Source organism: Rhinatrema bivittatum, chromosome 1, assembly GCF_901001135.1.
Source record: "Rhinatrema bivittatum chromosome 1, aRhiBiv1.1, whole genome shotgun sequence".
In the NCBI taxonomy this organism is placed as follows: domain Eukaryota; kingdom Metazoa; phylum Chordata; class Amphibia; order Gymnophiona; family Rhinatrematidae; genus Rhinatrema; species Rhinatrema bivittatum.
This window is the reverse complement of record NC_042615.1, coordinates 590,813,267-590,836,220: the sequence shown is the minus strand read 5'-3', so window position 1 is coordinate 590,836,220 and position 22,954 is coordinate 590,813,267. Positions and strand designations below refer to the sequence as shown.

Genomic DNA, 22,954 nt, shown 5'->3' with positions numbered 1-22,954 from the left:
AGAAAATACAAAAAAGCAAGCAGTCCAAATTGTAAAGCTTTTTAAGAGTATGAGCCATGTAATATGACATGTTTGGCTTTAAGAAAATAATAGCTTGGTGATATGGGTCGTTGCAGGGTAGCATGCCAGCTCATCATATCAAAAGAAACATGTACTACAAGATGACATCCAACACCCACCATATATGTTTCAATTCAGCCTTCTGGAAAAAATTTAGATAGTTACTGAAGTAGTTTAAAAATTACTGTCACTCTTCAAAAATGTTTCCTGTGTAGGAAGAATTTCCGGTTCTATGCCTCACAGTCACTGAATATGGAACCTTGAATAGCACAAAAATACAGTTCAGATGAATGTTTAAGTGATTATCATACCATGATGCCTATTAGCTTACATCAGTTACAAGAAGGGGACGTTATAGATATGGCTCTTGTCAGAAAGAATACAAAACTCTCTCATACGTCACTTATACCAATAAAAAGCACTTCAACTAATTAGTAAATCTTGTCATTTCTATTTTGTAGCGTAGCATTAATTATGAATGGTTGTTTGTAGGGATTTATTATTCTTAAAATATATTTTCTTAATTGATTGCTCCAAATGATTATTCTCAGGCAAATTTTAAAGATTGGGGTTTTTTTGTATAATCTGTGGCACAGTTATCTAAACTTTGTATAATTTTATTTTTCTTTCCTCTTGTAAGGTAAAAGTAGAATCTGCATAAAAATCAAGGTCAAAGGAGATATATATTTTGCCTTTACATACAAGTGAATCATAGATTACATTACAATGTCAGTGTGCAGGGGGACTGTCACTCTGCCAGCACAGCTCCTTCCCCCTCTTGCCCCTGCACACCACCTGTGAAATGTAAGCTGTGTTTCACTTTTGTGTTCAGGCAAGGCCGTGTTTTGTTCTAACCTCCTCATTTTCAGGTAAATTTTATAAGCGTTGCTCACGCTTAAAAAAAAAAACAGCCCCACACATGCAAATGTGGGCTGCACGCGAGCAATTCAAATTTTAAGAAGCCAGGAAGTACACGCATACATATCTGTGCGCGTATCAAGAATTAAGGAGGCAGAGAACGGGTGTTTTTAAGAAGGAGACTACATATAGATAGCAAAGGGGCATGAATGATTGTATTTAAATCTGATAGCCTAAAAAAGTGGCAACATTATCATACTTGTCTAAGAATCATAAAGCACTTTCTCATAGTGACTGTATTTGTAGTTCAAATGTTAAAAACAAATCTAAGATTATTCCTTAATTGCAATCTTAGAATTAAAATCTTCCCATCTTGTATTGGTAAAACATTTAACTGGATAACTCATAAGTTATCCAGCTAAATTCTACCCAGTTAATAATTTAGCCGGATAAGTTAGGGACATTCTGGGGACATAACTGGCAGGAGTTAAGTTAGCTGGATAACTTATCCAGCTAACACAGGTGGGCCCATAGACCTATTCTAAAGTTAGCCAGATAAACTTATCCGGCTAACTTTAAGGTAGCTGGATATATTCAGCAGAGTGGCTGTGCCGCTGAATGTATGGGCTTAGTTAGCTGCACAAGTTTTTCCTGCTAACTTGCCAAGCTGCACAGCAGCTGAATATGGATCTTGTAGATCCTAATCGCTTGGAGGTCTATATTGAGTGAGTTGGCACCTAGGAAATGTATCCAGATAAAGTTACTCGGGTAACTTTAGCTGGATATTCAGCAGACCTACCCAGATAATGTTTTCCAGATAACTTTAGGATAAGTATTTTTTTCTGACCAGACCTACCTGGCTAATTTTGAATATCAGCACTACCTAGATAAAATGAATCTGAGCACTACGAATGCCTCCCCCAGTGCTATTTCTTTTTACCTGGGTACATTCTGTGCTGGCATCAAGCTGTCTGAACACATAATATAGCCAGAAAGCAAGGAGGGGGAATCATTGAAATCTCAGATTTTGTCCCGCTGACTCCAAAAGTTAGCTGGACAAGCTCTTTGAATACTGACCTCTTGAGCCATTAAACTTCTGTTTTGTTTGGATTCAGTTTACTTTAACATATCCATGTCACAATGGCTTGCAGATAGTGTTTAAAGTTTTCCAGAGTTTTTAGGAAAATTTTTACCTAAAGAAGTATATGGCTATGTATTGTGTGCAGAGATACGATCGCTAAAATCTTCCAGTATTTCGGGGTCCATTAAAGGCTGCATGTGAATATTTAGGGGCAAAAGGCTGGAACTGTGGTGGGACTCCAGAATTTAGTGGCCATCATGCAGAGGAGGAATAGCCTCCTACTGTAGATGTACTTATTGCATTCTCCTTTTAAGAAAGGAAGGGTACCACTTCAAACTTAATATGCTTTCCCCATATTATTTAGATGGTATGATAAAATACAATGCCATCTGTTATCAAATGCAACTGTCAGATCTAGGAGAACGAGCAGCACATCTGATCCTCTGTCAGGCCTGTCTCAGTTCGTTAGCCCAGCCTACAGCCTGATTGAAATGATCAAGAGGTTTTGTCCTCTCCATCAGACTTTGAAATTGGCAGGCCACAGCTTGTTCTAATATCTTACTTAAGAAAAGGAATAATAGATACCTGTCTGTAATTTTCAGGTGCTTAGGGACCAATGAATTTTTTTTAAGCAACAGTCAGACCATGTCCCTTTTTTTTTTTTTTAAACACAGCTAGAACTACTCCTTCTTTTAAGAAGGCAAATTACAATTAATTTCAACCCCTTATTCAGCCCATTATTGGATAACTTTACTAGCCAAGATGGGCAGGGATGCAAGGGACTTCTGAGTTGTCTATTCAGAATGAAAACTTGACTGGTTAAGCGTCTGCATTTACATGGAATGGGTTGCAGAGTGACCCAGAGCTATCCGTGGAGCTGCAGTTCCTTTACATTCTCCTTGAGGTCCTCCAGCTCCTGGAGATAGGAGGCATTTCTATTGAAGCACCAGAAGGGAGCGCGTGCCAGGAGGCAGACATTTGTGCTAGGTTCCTCCACCTCCTGGCAGACGGGAACAGCTGGTCCTCCTCCAATAGGAATCACTGCATCAAAAGCAGTAGCGGTCATTTCTGGATAATCAGTGCTTCTTGGCTTGTGGGAGCACCATGTTTGCTGTATGATCTGCATGCACAGGAACTAGAAAAAGAATGTGCACATAGTATACTTGTAAAATTGTATCCACGCAATGTATGCATGCTTTTGTAGGTGAAGATGGGCAGATTTTCAAAACTGCATGGCTGATACCTTAGCTGGCTGAAAATCGGAGACCATTTTTGTGTGACCACAGATTCTATTTACTGTTTAGGAGCAATACTGAAATTGGCCTCTAAAGTGCCTATTTACCAACCTGTGTTAAAATAGCCCCTTAACATACCATTGTAATATGTGTGTTCCTGCAGGATTTACTAACCTGCAGTAATTTGTGTTAGTCCTAACATGATTGATAACTGAGATGATTTGTACAATTTTTGTGACACTTGGCTTCTCTTTTTATGCTTTCCACCATAAGGACTATTGGGTAGAATTATGCAAACTGGATCCATAAATGTCTGTTGGCCTATAAGCACAATAACTCTCCAAAAAATAAATGAAAGTCATAAAGTTTGGCAGAGACAGGGGAAATTAACTGAAACTCTTGGTGAAGGATGGAACCTAAAAGGCACCTTCAAAAGCTCCTGCCCCCACACACATATACCACACGCATACATTTCACACACACACACACACACACAACATACCCCACACCCATCTCACACACACACACACCCCACATATCGCCTGCCCATCTCTCTCTCACACACACACACACACACACACACCACATACTGCATGCCCATCTCATACACACACACACACACACACATACACCACATACTGCATGTCCAGTCACACACACACGCACACATACACACACCTACCCCCCCCCCCCCCCCCCCCCCAAGACTAAGATAAGGAAAATAACTGATGTAACTGGTAAAGGATTGTGCAAAAAGATGCCTGCCAGCCTACCTCCCCCACACATCTCAATTCACACACGCACATTATCCCTAACTATATTACCACAACCATAATTCCCTCCTGCATCACACAGCCGTAATCCCCAAAACACACACCCCCCAAACCCCCTTATTATACTGTTCTGAGGCTGACTTTCAAGAAGGAAGGAACCTTGTAACTAAGTAATATAATCAGCAATTTACTTCATTTCTATTGCACACTAAAGAGATTCAAATGTATACTGTCAATGCTGTTGATTGGAAAACAGATTTTTACCTTAAAGTCTGTCTGCCATATAAACAGACAATTTCCTGGCTCTGGATGATTATAAGCCCAATTTGCTTTGGTTGTTTCCTGTTCGGTAGCTATTGATAGGGTGGTAAGCCATTACAGGCATGCATTGTTGATCTACAGTTGCATTGCCTCATGTGCCTGGAGAGATCAAAAGGCCAAGTGATTTTGGCCACCCAAGAACTGTGATTGGGAGGAAGCGAGCAGTTTAGGCCATTTGCCTTTTAAGAGTGATTTGCATTGTTAAAGATAATTCCATTTCATTTTCTGTTTGTATTCTTTAGGTTTAAAACACCCTGGAAGTTTAAGATGGAACAGGGTAATTTTAAGGAATGAAGATTTATGTTACCAGACCTGTGTATTTGGATAGCTGAAGTACTTAATCTGGCTTACTATAAATGCCTTGTTGCCGACAAGTCTTTTTTTTTTTTTCTTAATGACTGAGGTTATTTCTATGTCACCACACATCAATCATAATTGTTGCATTGTTTGCACGGTACAAGATCTCTTAAAGACAGGTATTAGACATCTGAAAAAATTAAAATTAAAGAACATTGAGGCAGTATGAAGACAAATTTCAAAGTCATTTAACCCTGTATAAAATGGCTTGGCTGAATATTGCCTCTTCAGCCATGCCTCAGCTTCCGTTGTGTGAGTACTTATAGGGAAATTTTAAAAACAGGCAAGTGTATGGGCAATTGCTCAGTTTTATGGAGCAAAATAAGATATTTCAACCCAATCAGCCAGGGTTTATAATGGAATTTGACACTGAGACGCTGCTATTAGCTGTGTGTGATGAGGTCAAAATGGCAGCAAAATATCCTTTTGATCCAATTTAATTTATCAGCAGCATTTGCTACCCTTGATCATACTTTTACTGTTAGCCTGTTTGAAGGAGTTAGGAGTGGGAGGGACAGTGTTCATTTGGTTTTCATCTCTCTTGATGGGAAGAATGCAGTTTGTGCATTGGAAAGGAAAAAATGTGTGTACCGGTGATTTGCACTTTGGGTTGCCTCAAGATTCTATACCAATAGTATTCACTTCAAGAATCTGAAGGTTGCAAATCGGTCAGGCTTTCATACTATCCCTAATGAATGTGCATGAGATAGATTTGCATGCAATGGAGGCAGCACATGCAGATTTATCATATGCATATTCATTGTAGGTCTGCTAAAAATCCAATCCATTTGTGGTCCTCTAAAACTGGGAGGGAATACCACTATTCTATATTGTCCCCGATCCTTTTAATATTTATATGGCTCTATTTGCAGGCATTTAGGTTTTTGACTTTTTTTGTCATATATTTGCTGATGATGTTTAGCTTTTGGCTTTTTTGAGAAAAGAACAGGAGCAATAAATGAGGAATTTTCAAACATTTTTACCATATGTTACTTGTTGGCTGTTTCATCACAAACTGAAATTCTTTCCAAATATGACTGAAGCACTATGGCTAAGTAGGAAAAGGAATTATGTTTCTGATCACCCTATTACAGTTGAGTTAAAGGTGGCGAAGAAGAGTTTGAGTGTTGTGTTAGATTCAAATCTTTCTTTTCATGCCTTTTCATCCAGAGATTCATATCCAAGGAAGAAGTGGAGTAAGAAGTATTCAATTCAAGGCATATGGATAAAGCAACTAAAAAAATCTGATAGTTGAAGATGTATACTTAAGTTAGCTGACAATCTCATATCTGTTTCCAAATCTTAAAAAATGGCATGGGACATCCATTGCTCCTACCATGTGATAGGGGCCGGCCAATGGCACTGATAGCCCCTGTCACATGGTAAGGGCAAAGGGCCATTGGCGCCATTTTGATTAGTGGCAGCCGACTGCCCGAGAGCGGGAGATTGCTCCCGGGACCCCTGCTGGACCACCAGGTACTTTAGGAACGTTGGGGGGGGGGGGGGGGGATTGTAAATAATTAGATTTAAGGGGCGGGGGGGGGTTTGGGTTTTTTTTTCTGTGTGCCCTTTCTTCCCCCCCCAAAAAAAAAATTATAAGAAAACCACACAAAAATTTCGTGGGGTTTTCCTATAATTTTCGGGGACCCCCAATACATGACAGATTAGAAAATATCATACGATATTTTTATCCATCAAAAAAACAATGCACATCCCTAGTCAGGAGTTCTATTAAACTTTGCAGTCATTAACAATGGATAGGAAATACAACATTATTAAATTAAGTCAGAGTAAATATTTTTACAGTGTTTTGTTAATTTACACGTGTGGCTGATAGCCAATTTTGTCACCAGTAAGCCCTGGGTGAGTCCTGTTTTCCAGCTAGAGCAATGTAGGTCTATAAAAAGGAGGATACCATTCAAATGCAGTCCCTTACTTTGGGGGATCTGAAATGGCCGTCCCCCTGGGAGGTTTTTTTTAAGCCATTCTATAGAAGGAATCTGTGGGAAGTCCTTTGTGGGTTTTACGAAGCTAGAAGGTAGTTCAGGAGCTTAGCCTTTGTTGTTTTTTTTCAGGCTCAGTCAAGGAAAGCAAGCTAATTCAGCCTGTGTTAGCTGACCAGGGTCAGGAGGGTTTCCATCCAGTCTACTGACTAGATGGCTGGGATATCCCTCTGGGAATATTTGCAGGAGTTTTGCATTTTCTTGGTAGGAGACCTGGTGAAATCCTGTGCACCATCTGGACTCAGGGATTGGGGAACCCTGTTTTTGAGGCTTCCCCTATACACCTAAGTGAGGAAGGAGGAGGAGGTGGTGACCTGGTGCCAGGACCCTCCATTGTTAAATTGGTTTACAAGGGAAGAAACTTTGTATTTGAGTCTCAGGAGGAAGTGTTTGACTGCCCCTTTGTACCTGAAGAGAACATCAGAAACTGCTGTTCCATTTGGATTCCTCCCATAAGGGATCTGAGCACCAAGAGAACAACGAACTGTGAGTAACAAATAAATTGAGAACACTGAGGACACCATACAGGAGTCTTCGTCCCGGGGGAGAGAGAGAGGATTTGCAACTGACTGTGCCAAGACTGTTTTTGCCTATTTTTATCCAGGGTGGAGGGGATACCTGTCACCTAAAAGAGGGGAGACTGCTCTACCCAAAGCTGTTACTCTTCCACACCCTGGAAGGTGAGATAACTGGAATCCCTGTGAGGAAATATCTTGCACAGATTGAGAGAAGAAAACTGTAAAACAAGTTAACCTTATCTGTGGAGCTTATACAGAGTGAATTGTACCACTACACTTTTATTACCTGTAAGTCAACTTTAATTTTGGACACCACATTAGCATCTGGAGTCATTTTTGCACAATGGGCCCATAGTGTGAACTTTCTAATGGGATACTCCTCTCCCAAGAGTATGCAGACCTACCAGAGATACCCTTAGCACTCAGGGCCTTGGAAGATAACTCCATCCAACAAAGGATCCACACCCTGGGGGAAAAAGAGACTATGTCTACTGTTTTAATGTTTAGACACATGTATGTGGTGAGATATCACTTGGGTTATTAGTAAGGAAAACCAGCAATGTTTTAAGAGATATCAGGTATGGATGGTATGAGTGGTATGAATGTAGGGTAATGCATGAATGTGGTGTGGTTTTTTAATGTAAGAAGGTATTGTGGTCGCATAGCAGTGTGATGATAGAAATGATGTTTAAAAAACTTTTGGTACAATAAAGCATGGGCATGATATTTTGCCGAGTTCCTCATGATTTAGTAGTGTATGTCTACTGTTAGCCAGGGTCCCTGCTCCAAAGACAATATAAATATGGTTATGGCCCCACCCGTGCAGGATAGGCACACCAGGAGGGGGTTACACCTGTTTTAGTGTTACTGACAGGAACGCTAACACAAATGCAGACTGCGCGCAATAGTGCATAGTCATTCAATAACACACATGTTAACACATGTCCTTGGTACATCAAATCTTTAAAGATGTTTTTTACATTTACCCACCAAAATATAGGCTTAGCTGCAGGATTTAGTTTTGTTTTTCTTTTGGCAGGGGGGTGATGGCAAGGGTGAGTAAAAGGCCAGGGGTATGAGGACTTCCAGAAACTTTGCTGTATTAGAAGCTCTGAGATTCAATATGACCAAATTTCTGGTAGGTTTTATATCTAGAAAAGGCAAGGATTTTGCATGACATTGATAAACTATCTTTTTGTTAACTATGTATTAAGAACTAAATTACTTCGAAGAACCATTTTTCAGATGCATACTTAATTAACTATTAAGCATCTAGGTCATGTAAACAAAGTTTAGCATCCTGTATATCAAAGTAGTCATTACAACTATGTCTGAGCATATAAACCAATTAATATCTTCTGGTTACACATCTGGCGACTCTCTGCTCCTTTGATAGGAAGTCAGCTTCTAGTTTGCGCAGTTCTTCCTCTATTTGAATTTACATCTATAATACACTAACAGGAGGCCAACCCTTAGTCTTTTCAACTTTTGTTTTAGGGCCTGATTCATCAAGGACTTTCTCATAGACATAGAATGGGAGAAAAGTCTTAATGAATCAGGATCTTCATTGCACAAAAAAAAAAAAAGTAATAATAAACTACATGCATATGGGTAACCCCCTTTTCTAGAGGATTGTTATGGCGGCATAACTAATTTGTATTTTCAAGGGCTGCTCCAGTTAGCAATTCCATCCCATGCTGGACTCCTCAAGACCTTGTGGGGGGGGGGGGGGGGGAGGAGAAATTCTTTTTATGGGGGGAAGCTCTCGCTTGCGGCCCAGACAATGTTAAAAGGTTCCCAGTGTGGGTGTATACTGTAGAGGTGCCTCCCATGAGGTGAGAGGCTGTAATAACTCAGACAGGACCAGGTTTGGGTGTTTAATTTATGATTACCGATCAGTAAACGTTTATTTAAGTCCATGGTCCCGACATGTGAATTTACATCTGATTGATGGTATAAGTATGTTTCTATTTATTCTATTTATTTATTTATTTAAGTGTTTTTATATACTGGGATACGTTGGGAACATCATCTCGGTTCACAGATAACTAAATAGAGCAACAAGCTTCACAGAGAACAAGTAACTAAGTGTAACGAGCTTCACGGGGAACAATTAACAAAAGATAACAATGAATAGTAACTGGAACATTAAATTGGGTATGTTAAATGAGGTGGGGGGATCTTGACAGCGGGACTAGGGGGGAATTGCAGGGGGGGGACTAGAGGGTAAATGCATGATATTTTAACAGAGGCAGCTTGGCCTGAAGGAAATTATAAGGGGGATAACGGTGGAGGATAAAGGGGGGGGGAGAGTACGGGCCGGGGTGGGGTATTAGAGCGATAAAGGGGAGAGTTAGGTGTTTCTAGGTAGGTAGGTGTCCTTTTTTCAAGCATCTGTGTATCTCCATGGTGATTTTAATGTGTGCCGCGTACCCAGCGACTATCCAGGAATCCTAGCGGAGGGGGGTCCCCATCTTTACTGCAAAAATCGTACCTTAGCTCATCTTCTTCCTTGGACACCCAGCCCCGTCCTGGTCTCTTGGTGTTTGTGGTCTCCTGCTTCTTGTTCTCCTTCCTTAGTAATTCTTTCATCCTTATTCACTGATGTTTCTGGGGATTCAGGCTAGTTCTCAGGACTGCAATTGTGGTGGGGAAGGGGGGGGATCCAAAAACCTCTGCATTCTGATAAAGTCCAAAAAATACTTCAAAGATTAAATTGGATACATCTTCTGCCCTCACAGTCTCTCGCAGCAGGATCCATCATTGGTGCTTGCCCACCTAGGGTTTAGAGAAGGCTCACAGGCCTTTGGTCCCTTGGTGAGAGCCTTTTTGCCCCAAAGGGTATCAGGCTTAAAAATCTATATCTCTGCAAATCAACAGGAGAAGGACCCTCTGGCAGGGAGTGCACAAAGAGGTATCACGTCTAACAGAAAATCCTTTAGGCTGAAGCTGGGATGCCTCACCAGAATGCAAATATCAGACATCCTTACTCTTCAACTGCTTCCTCAAAATGATCCCCCCAATGTGTCTTAAAATGGCTGAGCTAAATAGTGTTCAGGCATCCAATCCAGAGCCCCCTTGTGGGAGGGACTGTGGAGTATAGATGGCTCATTACTAGAGTATTATAATATAGGGACAGTGTCATCTGGTGGCCAGACCAAGAGGGTCTGCCACATATGGATATATAAAAAACATAGAAATGTGATGGTAGAAAAAGACCAGACTGCTTATCTAGGCTGCTCATTCACACCAACTGCTCAGTTCTACAGTCTGTACCACTCTCTCATAGATCCCCCTGTGCTTATCCCATGCTTTTTTGAATTTAGATACTGTCCTTGTCTCCACCACTTTCACTAGAAGGCTCATACATACACCACTCTCTCTGTAAAGAAATATTTCCTTAGATTACTCCTGAGTCTATCCCCTTTCACCCTCATCCCATGACCCCCTCCCCCTTTCCATTGAAAGAGGTCAACCTCTAGTGCTTTAATACCTTGAAGATATTTAAAGGTGTTCTGTCATATATCTCTATTATCTCGTCTATTCATCTAGGGTATACATGTTTAGATATTTTTCTGTCCCTATATGCTTTAGAATGAAGACCACTGGCCATTTGAGTAGCCACTTTCTGGAATTGCTACATCTAGTTTATATCATTTTGAGAGTGCAGTCACCAGAATTGTACACAGTATTGAAATTAAGTCTCATCAGAGACTTATACAGGGGCAGTATCACCTCCTTTTTCGCAACTGACCATTCCTCTTCCTTTGCACCCAAGCATCTTTCTGGCTTTTGTCATCGCCTAATCCATCAGTTTGGCAACCCATAAGATCATCAGATATGATCACTCCCAGATCCAGCACTTGTTTCAAATCTTAGAACAGTATTTCACCCCTTATACAGTATTGCTCTCTTGGTTTTTTTTTTTCAGCCCAAATAATGACTCTTGCAATTTTTAGCATTAATTCTTAGCTGCCAGACTCTAGACATTCCTCAAGCTTCGCTACAACTTTCCTTATCATTGCCACATCTTCCTGGGTATCTAACCTTTTGCAGATTTTGGTATCATCTGCAAAATGACAAATGTCTCACGATAGTCCTGCAATATCACTTTTATGAAAATGTTGCAAAGAACCAGTCCAGTAACCTGTTATTGTGTAACACTACTAGTACCGCCCTTCTTCTCAAAGTGAACTACATTTACCATGCCCCTATGCCACTTCCCACTCAAACAGTTTCTAACCTATTCATTCACTTTAGGGCCCATAGCAAGAATGTTCGGTTTATTTATAAGTCGACTATCTGGAACCATGCCAAAGTCCTTACTGATCTCTGTATGTAGTGTATATGGATTTCAGTAAGGCCAGATCTTCAGGACTGATTGGTAGCACTTAAAATGATCCAAAAATAGGGAACAACTTCTTCTTCTAAAACCAAAAGGTTTCCAAAAAGTCATGGTAAAATTAGACACAAACACCATTTCTACTTTCACATACCAAAGCCTTACCCTTAGAGGCCCAAGGGTCCTTTCCGGAAAAAAAAAGCACAAAACATAGAAACATAGAAATGACGGCAGAAGAAGACCCAAACGGCCCATCCAGTCTGCCCAACAAGCTTCGCACTTTTTTTTTTCTCATACTTATCTGTTACTCTTGGCTCTTAGTAACCTTTTGGTTCTATTTCCCTTCCACCCCCACCATTAATATAGAGAGCAGTGCTGGAACTGCATCTAAGTGAAATATCTAGCTTAATTAGTTAGGGGTAGTAACCGCCGCAATAAGCAAGCTACACCCATGCTTATTTGTTTACCCAGACTATGTAATTCAGTCCTTGTTGGTTGTTGTCTGTATATAGATCCACTTTTCTTCATTCCCCCTGCCATTGAAGCAGAGAGCTATGCTGGATATGCGTGAAGTATCAGTCTTTCTCCCCTGCCGTTGAAGCAGAGAGCTATGCTATTGAGAGTGAAGTATCAGGCTTATTTAGATTCTTCAATCTCTCCTCATAAGTCATTTGATGAAGACCATCCACCTTTCTGGTCGCCCTTCTCTGGACCGCCTCCATCTTGTCTCTGTCTCTTTGGAGATATGGTCTCCAGAACAGAACACAGTACTCCAGGTGAGGCCTCAACAAGGACCTGTACAAGGGGATAATTACTTCCCTTTTCTTACTTAATATTCCGCTCTCTATGCAGCCCACCATTCTTCTGGCTTTAGCTATCACCTTGTCACATTGTTTCGCCGACTTCAGATCATTTGACAAAGGTAATGCATAAGTTCCTGCAAATTTTGTTTAAATGTAAACCGATGTGATATGTAAAATCGAACACCGGTATATAAAAGTAAATAAATAAATAAATAAAATAAAATTAGACACTATCACCCCAAGGTCTCTCTCCTGCTCCGTGCACATCAGCCTTCCCCCCCCCCCCCCCAATCAAATAGTTCATTTGGATTTACACTCCCCATATGCATGACTCTGCACTTCTTGGCATTGAATCCCAGCTGCCATATCTTTGACCTCTCTTCCAGCTTCCTTAAATTCCGTCTCATTCTCTCCACTCCTTCCGGCATGTCCACTCTGTTGCAGAGAAAAAACAAAGTTTTCTTTAGATATACATGTGTATTAGATAACAGAGAATTTGTTGCGGGAGCGTTAGGGAGCGGTCCCAATCTGGGAGAGAGAGAGTGTGCCCTTGGACCACGGCACAATCCCAGAGGATCTCCGGAGAGGTGCCGAGGCAGGCAAGGCATATTCAAGCATGGGCTGACAGACTGAAGATTAGGGGCCCTGACCTCTGCCGAACCCGAACGCACCAGAAGAGACCCAACAATGCAATGCTGGTCTCTGGGGTAGCCCTCCGGCCACTCAATAGCCTTTTCGGACCCGCCGTCTGGGAACGGCAAGTGCGACAGGATGGACAGAAGTCAAGTACAGGCGATGGTATTAGAACAAAGATGAGACAAGGCACTTGGAGACTTGGATGAGAAGTAGGCACTTGGAGACTAGACAAGGATTCAGGATACTTGGAGACTTAGATAAGGACTCAAGATACTTGGAGACTTAGACGAGAACTCAGGATACTGGCACTAGTACGGGTTGAGTACTGCACCACAGCTTGCCCTACACAGCCGCCCATGGCTGATTGCGGACCATGCCGGAAGTGAAGCAGACTCCAAGTGAGGAAGTGAAGACTTGGATGTGGGGACATGTTGAAGATTCAGGAGAGGCCTGCATCGAGGCATGCCCTACACAGCTGCCCATGGCTGGTTGCGGACCACACTGAAGCGGTGAAGGTTCCGATTTAAGTCTTGGGCATGGACAGAAGCGGGTGCAAGTTACTCCGAAGACCAGGAACAGGATTCAAGACTTGGAACTCGGATTCAGGAACAGACTTTGACATTGGAACAGACTTTGACATTAAAAACAGAAGCCTTCCTGAGACTTGCATTGCAGACGAGAAGATAGGCCTTGTGCCACGAAGCGCCCTACACAGCCTCCCATGGGCTGGTCACGGACCATGACAGTGGCACACCAGGAAGGATGAACAAGTAGGAAAATTGGAAGCAGGATGAAGAGGCGGCGACGAGGAAATCAGGATCAGGACTAGAACACGGGACCTCAGGAGCATCAGGAACATCTGGAAAGGACACAGGATCCGACGAGAGACCAGGAACCACGGACAAAGACAAGGGAGCTCCCATGAAGAACAAAGAATCTTGAAAAAGTGAAGATGGACCGATGAGCTGGAACAGATGAAGAATCCGTGAGTGGACTGGCTCCTTGCGAAGGCCACAAGGGACTGACGAGGAGCCCTTTTATAGGGCTGAAGAGAAGATGCCCTTGAGATGTCATCAGGTGGGGCCGTGGGCTTTTCCCGCTGCAGACCCTTTAAATAGCAGAGAGTGGCGCGGTCATGTGCCTAGAGGAAGGCCAGGACCTAGGACAGCGGCGGTGGCATCCATGCCGCAAAGATTGGCCCAGAGGCAGCACTAGGCTGCGAAACAGAGCCTTCACGTTGGCGGCTCCATGCCGCGAAGACAGACTACGGCAGTGGCTCCGCCCACCACGGAGATCAGGCAGCAGCACTCGGGCCATGCCACTGGCAGTATTGGCAGCAGCCTCCAGGCCACGGGAACAAATGGTGGTGTTGGCGGCAGCTCTGCCCGCTGCGAGGGAAATGCAGTGCTGCTCAAGCCGCAACTCAGGCAGCATTGGCGGCAGCCTCCGGTTCGCGGAGGTGACAGCATCGTAACAGAATTTTTATAAAAATTGTAGAGCTAATGATTTATTTGATGGGAAATAATTTATTTGACATATTAAATTTTAATAAATTTATACTGATGATTCTATTTAATTATTTCATATTAAAACTCTGCCTTTTCCCTCTTCCCCTGAGGGACTCTTCAAGTAAGATTGTTCCCATTAGTCTTGGTAAAGTGCCCCGAAAGAAAGAAGCGTATTTCTCTTCATCAACCCCCTTTGAGAATACCCAGTGACACTAAACTTTGAACATATATCATAGAATAATCATAACTTGGCCACCAAAAGCAGAAAGGTAGTCATACCTCAAGAGAGCGGGGGTGTTAGAATAAGATATTTAATTATGAAAATGTCAGAGTGAAAAAGTGGTATGTTCATAATCAATTGAACATGCAGAAAGGGTACATTTGATGATAAAACATCCATCTTGTTGTGCTGGAGGTGGACCCTTGGCCTGGTGCATGATTGGTACGGTCCTCTGGTCGGACCCCGAGAGCGCCTGCTACCAGGAAGCACAGCACACGAGGAGACAGAGGCTAGCTGGAGCTTTGCCAATAACAGTCTGGGGTTTCTGCAGGTTGAGCCTTTGGGTACCCGGACCGCCTGGACTTAGGTGGGCCTCAGAGGGTCTCCCGTAGAGGTAGCAGAGAGGTGTGCCCACAACGAGTAAGGGTGTGCGGCTGATGCAGAGAGGATAGGCCAGACCTGAACTGGAGACACCGGAGACCTCAGGGAGGTAACACTTCAGGAAGGCTCTCTGGGCAGAACATGCAGCGCCTGTGGGATTGGTTGGATGAAGGTCGCGGGCAGAGTCCAAGCAGGTCGGTCTGGTGGTCACAGAAGGCAAGAAGAGAGTGTCCGAGTGAAGCGCAAAGTCAAAGCCAGGGTATCCATCCAGAAGTGGTCAGCCAGAGCAAGGGTCAAATCCAAGGTCAGTCCGAGCGTAGTCAAGGCAAGCGAGGGTCAGTTCCAGCAGCAGTAAACGTGGTCAGGCAGGCAGAGGTCAGTTCCAGGCAGCGGTCAGTCATAGTCAGGTAAGCAGAGGTCAGTACCAAGAATCAGTCCGAAGGGTACTACCAGGGAACATGGAGCAGGAACAAGACAGACGCTGGAAGACACGGAGGACCACAGAGACGCTGGAACACAGGAGATGCTGGAACAGGGAGACACTGGAACAAGGACTGGAACAAGAAGACACTGGAACACAGGATCAGGCACAGGAGCAAGGAACAGGCAAACTTGAAACACCGAGGTGTCGACCCGATTGCCAAGGCGAGATTCTGGGGCAGAACCTCGCCTTAAATAGTAGGGCTGTGTGATGTCATTGGAATGCGTCCAAGATGGGTTTCCCGCACGTGGCCCTTTAAAAGTAGTGATGATGGCTGTGCACACACCTAGGGGCGGGGTTGAGAGATGGAGGATGCGGAGCCCCTATGGGAGCTCCGCTGAGAGGCCTGTGGTGTAGAAGAGGCCGAGGGCACCCGGGGAGAGCATCGAAGATGTCGGGAACTGGTGGCTGCGACAAGGCCCGAACTGATGGAGGGCAGTGAGAGATGAGCAGGCCCGACCGCAGCACCAATGCGGCCACTTTATCTGATCATCATTAATTATCAAAACAAGTTTGCAAGTGCAAATCAAAAATTAATATAAACATTTTTTAACAACGAATTAAAATGTAATTAATAGTATATATCACCTTTCTTATTTTGTAAGATTTTGTATACCCATTCTCTTCCACGCTTTACCCCTTTGCTACTCTCCACCCCTTCACTGTTCCTCTTTGTCATTCTCTCTTCTTTGTGCCCCCCCTCGGCATAAACTCTCCCCAACCTGTGCTTGTGCATCATTCTCCTCTGTTGCCTGCTCTGTCTCATTTTCTCCTCCTTTTCTGTGTCCTTGTGTCCCTCTTCTCCTCTCTATGCCTGTATCACAGTGCCTCATTCGTTGTGCACTTATATTACTTTCTCCCTGCTCTTTGCTGCATGCCATTTCCCCCTCTCTTTGTTCCCGTGCCTCACTACCCCTGGATGTACCTCGTATCACTCTCACCTCTGTTGTGATCCTGTTTCACTCTCCTTCCCTACCCAGGGTCACTCGTTCCCATTCTGCACCCTCTTCCCCCTCTCTTCTCCGTTGCAGGTCTTTCACCTTCCTTCCGAACAAGGGTCTGAGGGCTCTTACAGCCTACTTAAGCTGCAAGCAGCTACAACGAATATCGGAGCCAGTGTTAGCAGCAAAGAAGAGATGCTCTTTGTTCTGCTGCTTGGCATCTATCCACTCCTTGCCATGACTTGAGCAAGCATGTCCTTGTAAAGGAGAGGGTAGAGCCATAGAGAAATCCAGCTTCACTATTCATTACTAATGTGCAGCCCAAGGAAGGCTCTCAGTGCTGACGTGTTTTTTTTTAGGGTGACAGGTCATCCACCCTAACATTTCAGTAGCCATTTTTGGGACTTGGCTCCCTCCAACTTCCATACACCCTTTCCTGATGTCATACCTACACCGTATTTCAGTCAAATATATGAGGAAGTTTTGCATTTTATCAACTATAAAACAAGGGGGTTATTTACTAAAGGTTTATCGCACGTGAAAAGACCCTTTTCACGTGCGATAGGATTTAAATTAGCTGGAGGGGAAGAGTCGGGGTGGGGAGGGGAGGAGTTGGGAGTGGGAGGAGGAGGAGTCGTCCACGGCACCGCTGCCAGCGATAATGTGAGGAATATTACTGCCGGCAGTAGCACGGCAAATAGCTACACCTTTTACGGTGTTGCTATTTGGTGTGAAAGGCTGCAGCTGGCCGCATTGCGGCTGGCGAAATCGCACCACCGCGGTGTGAACAGCTACGGCCTTTCACAGGCCCCCCCCCCCTTTGCCTCTCTGCCCCCTTTTTCGCGGGATTCATCATTCTGCGAGGAATGATGAATCCTGCCCAAAAGTTGGGCATTTTTATTTCTAAATAATCTGATCCTCTCTTAACTGAGGGGGTTTGTGAACATTTTATCCAGGTAGAAACTGAATCTGGAGTGTCACAGGAAATGTGAAGCACAGATCACAAATATGGTTTGATTTTCACTTTCTGCAATGTAGGAATTCTCTTTCCTTGCCCGCAAGCAGCAAACACTTCTTTCTCTTGTATATTGTAGAGGGTTTAGTAGGAAAGATTTGTCTGGGAAGTAGACAAAATGAGGTGTGATCTAAGAAAGCTGAAGAAGTGGTCATGTGACTGAAAGATGGTTTAATGTTAAAAAATGACAGTGTTGTGCATATGTCCAAGAGAGCAGTATGTGATGGATTAAGAGTGTTATCCTCCAATTAGGAGAGAGTTTTCAATGTGACCGTATCTGATGATCTCAAGGTGGGGAAACAGTACGACAAGGCTAGGGAAATGCTAGAGTGCACAGGGAGAAACATGACCATTAGAAGAAGTAAGGTGATAATCCCTCTGCATAGGTCATTGGTGAGACCTCATGTGGAGTATCTTGTCCAATTCTGGAGGCTTTAACTTCAAAAAGATATGGAGTCGACATAGTCCATAGAAATGCTACCAAAATAGTTCAGAGTCTACACCAAAAGCCCTGTGATATGATAGACTTAGAAACAGAGGTATGCTGACATTACAGGAAAGGTTACCTAAAATATGAATAACACCCAAGAAGCAAACTTTCCAGTGCATAAAATGTTGTAGAACAACAGGTTGTGTTATGAAGCTCCAAGGGATTAAAATCGGGAATATTACCTCATAAAGAGAATAGTGGATGGACCTAACAGTCTTCCAGAAGAAGTGATGGAGGCAGTAGTAGAATTTAAGAAAGGGTGGGATAAATACTGAAGTTCTCTACCTACAAAAAAGTGAAGGAAAGCTTGAGATTAAATGAAGTTGACAGCATACAATATAAAGTATTTTGGTCTGACTGGATGAGCTCTGTAGTCTGTACCCACCATCATATTTTATGTACAGAACTGTATCTAAGGAGGTGTTGTACCCTTTAATGTACTGTATTAGAGATGTGAATCGGAACCGGAATCGGTTCCGATTCCGGTTCCGATTCACATGTGTTTTTTTTTTCATTGGGCCCGATCGCGGTTTTGTTTATTGGTTGCGCCCGAGCCGATAAACAAAAAACCCTCCCAGACCCTTTAAAACTAATACCTTAGCTTCCTCCATCCTCCCGACGCCCCCAAAAAACTTTTTACAGGAACCTGGTGGTCCAGTGGGGGTCCCTGGAGCGATCTCCTGCTCCCGGGCCGTTGGCTCCCAGTAATCAAAATGGCACCGATGGCCCTTTGCCCTTACTATTTGACAGGGTTTCCGTGCCATTGGCCGGACCCTGTCACATGGTAGGAGCACTGGATGGCCCGCGCCATCCGCACTATGTCACAGGGGCTACCGGTGCCATTGGTCAGCCCCTGTCACATGGTAGGAGCACAAGATGGCGCCGGCCATCCAGTGCTCCTACCATGTGACAGGTTTCGGCCAATGGCACGGATACCCTGTCACATGGTAAGGGCAAAGGGCCATTGGCGCCATTTTGATTAGTGGCAGCCGACGGCCCGGGAGCGGGAGATCGCTCCAGGGACCCCCACTGGACCACCAGGTACCTGTAAAAAGGTTTTCGGGGGGTCGGGAGGGTGGGGGAAGCTAAGGTATTAGTTTTAAAGGGTCGGGGTGGGTTTAGGGGTTATTTTTGTGTGCCGTTTTTCCCGCCCTCCCCCAAAACGATAAGAGAACCCCCATGATCAATATCGTGGGGTTTTCCTATCATTTTGGGGGAGCCCCCGATTTCTGACAATTTTGAAAATATCGTCTGATATTTTCAATCATCCGAAGCCCAATTCACATCTTTATACTGTATATCTTCACTCATATTTATTTATTTATTTATAACTTTTATATACCGAGGTTCAATTAACAAGATTAATTATCACTTCGGTTTACATTACAACCAGCCAAAAAATAACTGAGACAAAGTCTTGTTTTACAATGAACAGGGTAGAATAACCTGGATGAAACAATGAACAGGGTAGAAATAACCTGGAAAACATAAAATGGGTGAGGCAAGTATATGTCTGCAGTAGTGGGTCAGTACATGGAGGTAGAGACTTATTCCTGTAATAGTGGTGTCCTGAATGAGAGGATATAAAGAGAAGAAACACACAGGTAGATAACTCTAACAGCTTCTTATCAAAATTACTTTTCCACTATTCTGTTTATTGTATTTTTTTATTTCTCATTCTTTTGTACTGCACAACAGCAAGCTGCCCAAGGCAGTTTACAAGAATCAAATGTAAAATATAGTAAATATATAATAATTTTATAAAATAAAATGTATAAAACTAAGTAAGACATGGAAATAAACAGGCCTTCACTTTCTTTCTAAAAGTCAAATAGTTTGACTCCAATCTAATACCCACCGGCTCTGAGTTCCAACATTCTGGCCCAAACACTTAGAACATCCTTTTCCTTCAACCCACTTTGTTCACCTTTCTATGTTTATGAAAAACATCTTTATTAAAAAAAAAAAAAAGCCTAGAGAAAACTGTCTGGTGGGTGGTTCCCCAGAGCTTATGAGCACTCCTCTCCCCCTCCTGCCTATCCAAGGATATCACCTCACTGGTTCTTGCAGAAAGCAAATATGACTACAAATTTAGAGAAAAATAATTAGGGACATTTTGTCCCAACTCCGACTTTCTCTTTGTATGTTCGAATTTCTTCAGAGCTGTAATATTCTTAATACATGGTATGGACATTAAGTGATCTGATGCACGCCATTTTTTTCCCAAATGTTTCCCATACAGCTGAAAACCTTACAACATAATGACATAATATTATTGGCTCAGTTGATTATACCAGTGTGCCAAGTTAGAGGGAAATCTGTCTTCAGTACTTACAGACATAGACATTTTTCCCTTGGCAATTAAACATTTAGAATCCTGTCAGAAATAGAAACATAATTTCTGAAGGTTTAACATTTTCCACCTCATGGTTCCAAAGTTACTGTCATAAAGTCAGAAGAAGGTTCAAGGGAAATGTACTGTGGACAAGCCTTGAGAATCCATAGCAACAAAGATGTTAATATTGAAAAGACCAGTGAGCAGGTAAGATAATGGTTATTATTCAGATAATCCACAACACTTATCTAGCTAAAAGTCCTGCTGTTGCTATATGGTTAAATGTACTTGCACAGATTCTATGTAGGTAGATTTAGTATGGATCTTTTGTACAGTCGGAGTTGTCCACACAAATTTGGTAGAGTTGTGCTGAATATTGCCATGCCGATTAAATTTAAAAAGCCTGTCCCAAGAACACCCTGCCCTTCTCCAGTCCTCCAGAATTATCCCCCCTGTAAGATCTATTGAATGGATCCTTCAGAGGACCTACAAGAACCCTCTATAAACTCTCTTGCTATCCTAGGATGTAGTCCAAAGCTCTGTCCATATTCAGTCCTTCCAGTTCCATACCAACTCTTTTCTGTAAATGATGTGGCACTCAACTTATCTGACTTCCATCTGTGCCCCTGCAGACACTTAGTAGCCCTATGGTCCTCCCTTCAGTTTATAGTGAAGAAAGATATTGGTTTAGCATTTAAAGCTTTTTCTTTGGCTCGCTACACATTCTTCCTTTTCTTCCATCTTTGCCCTTTCTCCTTTCATTTATTTACCTGAAAAAAAAAATCATGCCACCTTGCTTTAGACCTTTAGCTGTCTTTCTCCTTGATTCATCAAAATGTGTTAATAATGCATTGATAAAGCAAGCAATCAGAAAAAGGGGTGTTTAAAGGGAAATTTTAGAATTACCGCACCATGTGATAACATATCGCTTTTCATCAGTAGAGCAGTAAACTTATCACACCCTGTGATAATCCCTATTTTTCACATCTTGGGGGGAGGGAGAGAAAGAGAACCTATCTGCAAAGCCCTCCTAGTAGTGAACTATTTATATCTCTATAGGAGGGCCATCTAATAGGTCGAGATGAAGTGTTGGTGGTGCTTTAAGGTTTAGGGGCCAGTTTCTCATGTTGAGTGAGATATACAAACAGCACAGTGCACCTTGATGAAGATTTGAAATCATTTGGCGTGAGGAAAGTCTCACAAAGACCACACGATATTGCCCCTCATTTTACTAAATCCCGCCCAAACTCCTCCCTGATCCCGCCCCAAAAATTAGCATTCACGCTGTGCATTACTGTTTTATCACATGCGTTAATGCCATAACGCATTTTGATGAATGACCCTATAAGTCTGCTAGTGACTTTACGATACTGACTACCTTCTCTGCTCTTTTCAGCATCACCAGAAATTCTTAAATGAGTTCCTCTTTCTGAATTCTAGCCATTTTATCTTTATTTTTTCAGCTGGCTTTTTAGAAATTATGTCAGTCTCTTTTACCTCTTACGTGGTTTATTTTCCTAACATAAATATTTGTTGCACATCCTAATTTGCACATAGCTAATTTTGGTTAAGCCCACTCTTGTTCTGCTTCATATATAATTTCCTGCCCTGTCAATGCTTCCTTAAATTACCCCTCCCCGCTCCCAAATTTTAACAAGGTTGATATATTAGAAGTCCAGGACTCTGTCTTTTGTATGACCCCTCTTTGCTTTAGCTCTGATTTCAAACACGACCATCTGATTATCACAGATGCTCAGGTGACTGCCAGTCTGAATATTAGAAATACTTTCTTCATTTAAAAGAACTAGGTCCAGTATCTTCCCCTCCATTACCATTCGTCTGCTGCGAGTCCTTTGAAGGAACTTCAGGATCTCTCTACTTCTTACAGATTGTGCAAATGGGATGCTCCAGTTCACATCCAGAAGATTAAAATGTCCTGCCAGGAACATCACCCTCTTCATTGCTGCCTTATGTATTCCTTGACTACATCTCCATCCTGATCTTCTGTTTCTGCCAGAAGTCTGTAGATCACCTCAGTGTAGATGGAAGCACCATCTTTTTCCAAGCTAACCACAGTTCCTCCTCCTTTTCCTTCCATGGTATACATGTGTATTCCTTGTTGTGAGGCATGAAGTAAACTGGAGTGCCCTCAGCCCTTTGTGAAAGGGGTGGGGGGAACTACATTGACGCATTTATGCTCACCCTGAAGTGTCTCATTCCAATTAACAATGTTTTGGGTCCAGGAGTTTAAAATGGCAGATGTCAAATTTGGGAGGACGGTTTTTAAAACAATTTATGTGAGTAAATGCCAGTTTTATCTGTTTAATAGGGTCATTCATCAAAATGCATTATGGCTTTAATGCCCGCGATAACACTATAACACACATGATAGTAGTGGTAGTGCATGGTACGAATGCAAAGTTTTTGAAGGGCCAAGATTGGGAAGGGGTTTGGGTGGGATTAATGAAAATAAAGGGCACTTTTCTACTGTCTGATAGTGTAATGCATGCTATTGCATGCTTTTAATGCTGGCAAAAACTACACCTTTTTTCCTAGTGTTAAGCTGTGTGAAATGCCCAAAATGGCTGTAATATAA

The 22,954-nt window shown here is 42.7% G+C and overlaps 1 protein-coding gene across 1 annotated transcript in view; it reads left to right on the top strand.

Annotated features, from left to right (window-relative positions):
• Positions 1-22,954, top strand: part of ADAMTS19 (ADAM metallopeptidase with thrombospondin type 1 motif 19) — a 465,279-nt gene that overhangs the window by 209,541 nt on the left and 232,784 nt on the right. The window lies entirely within an intron of this gene.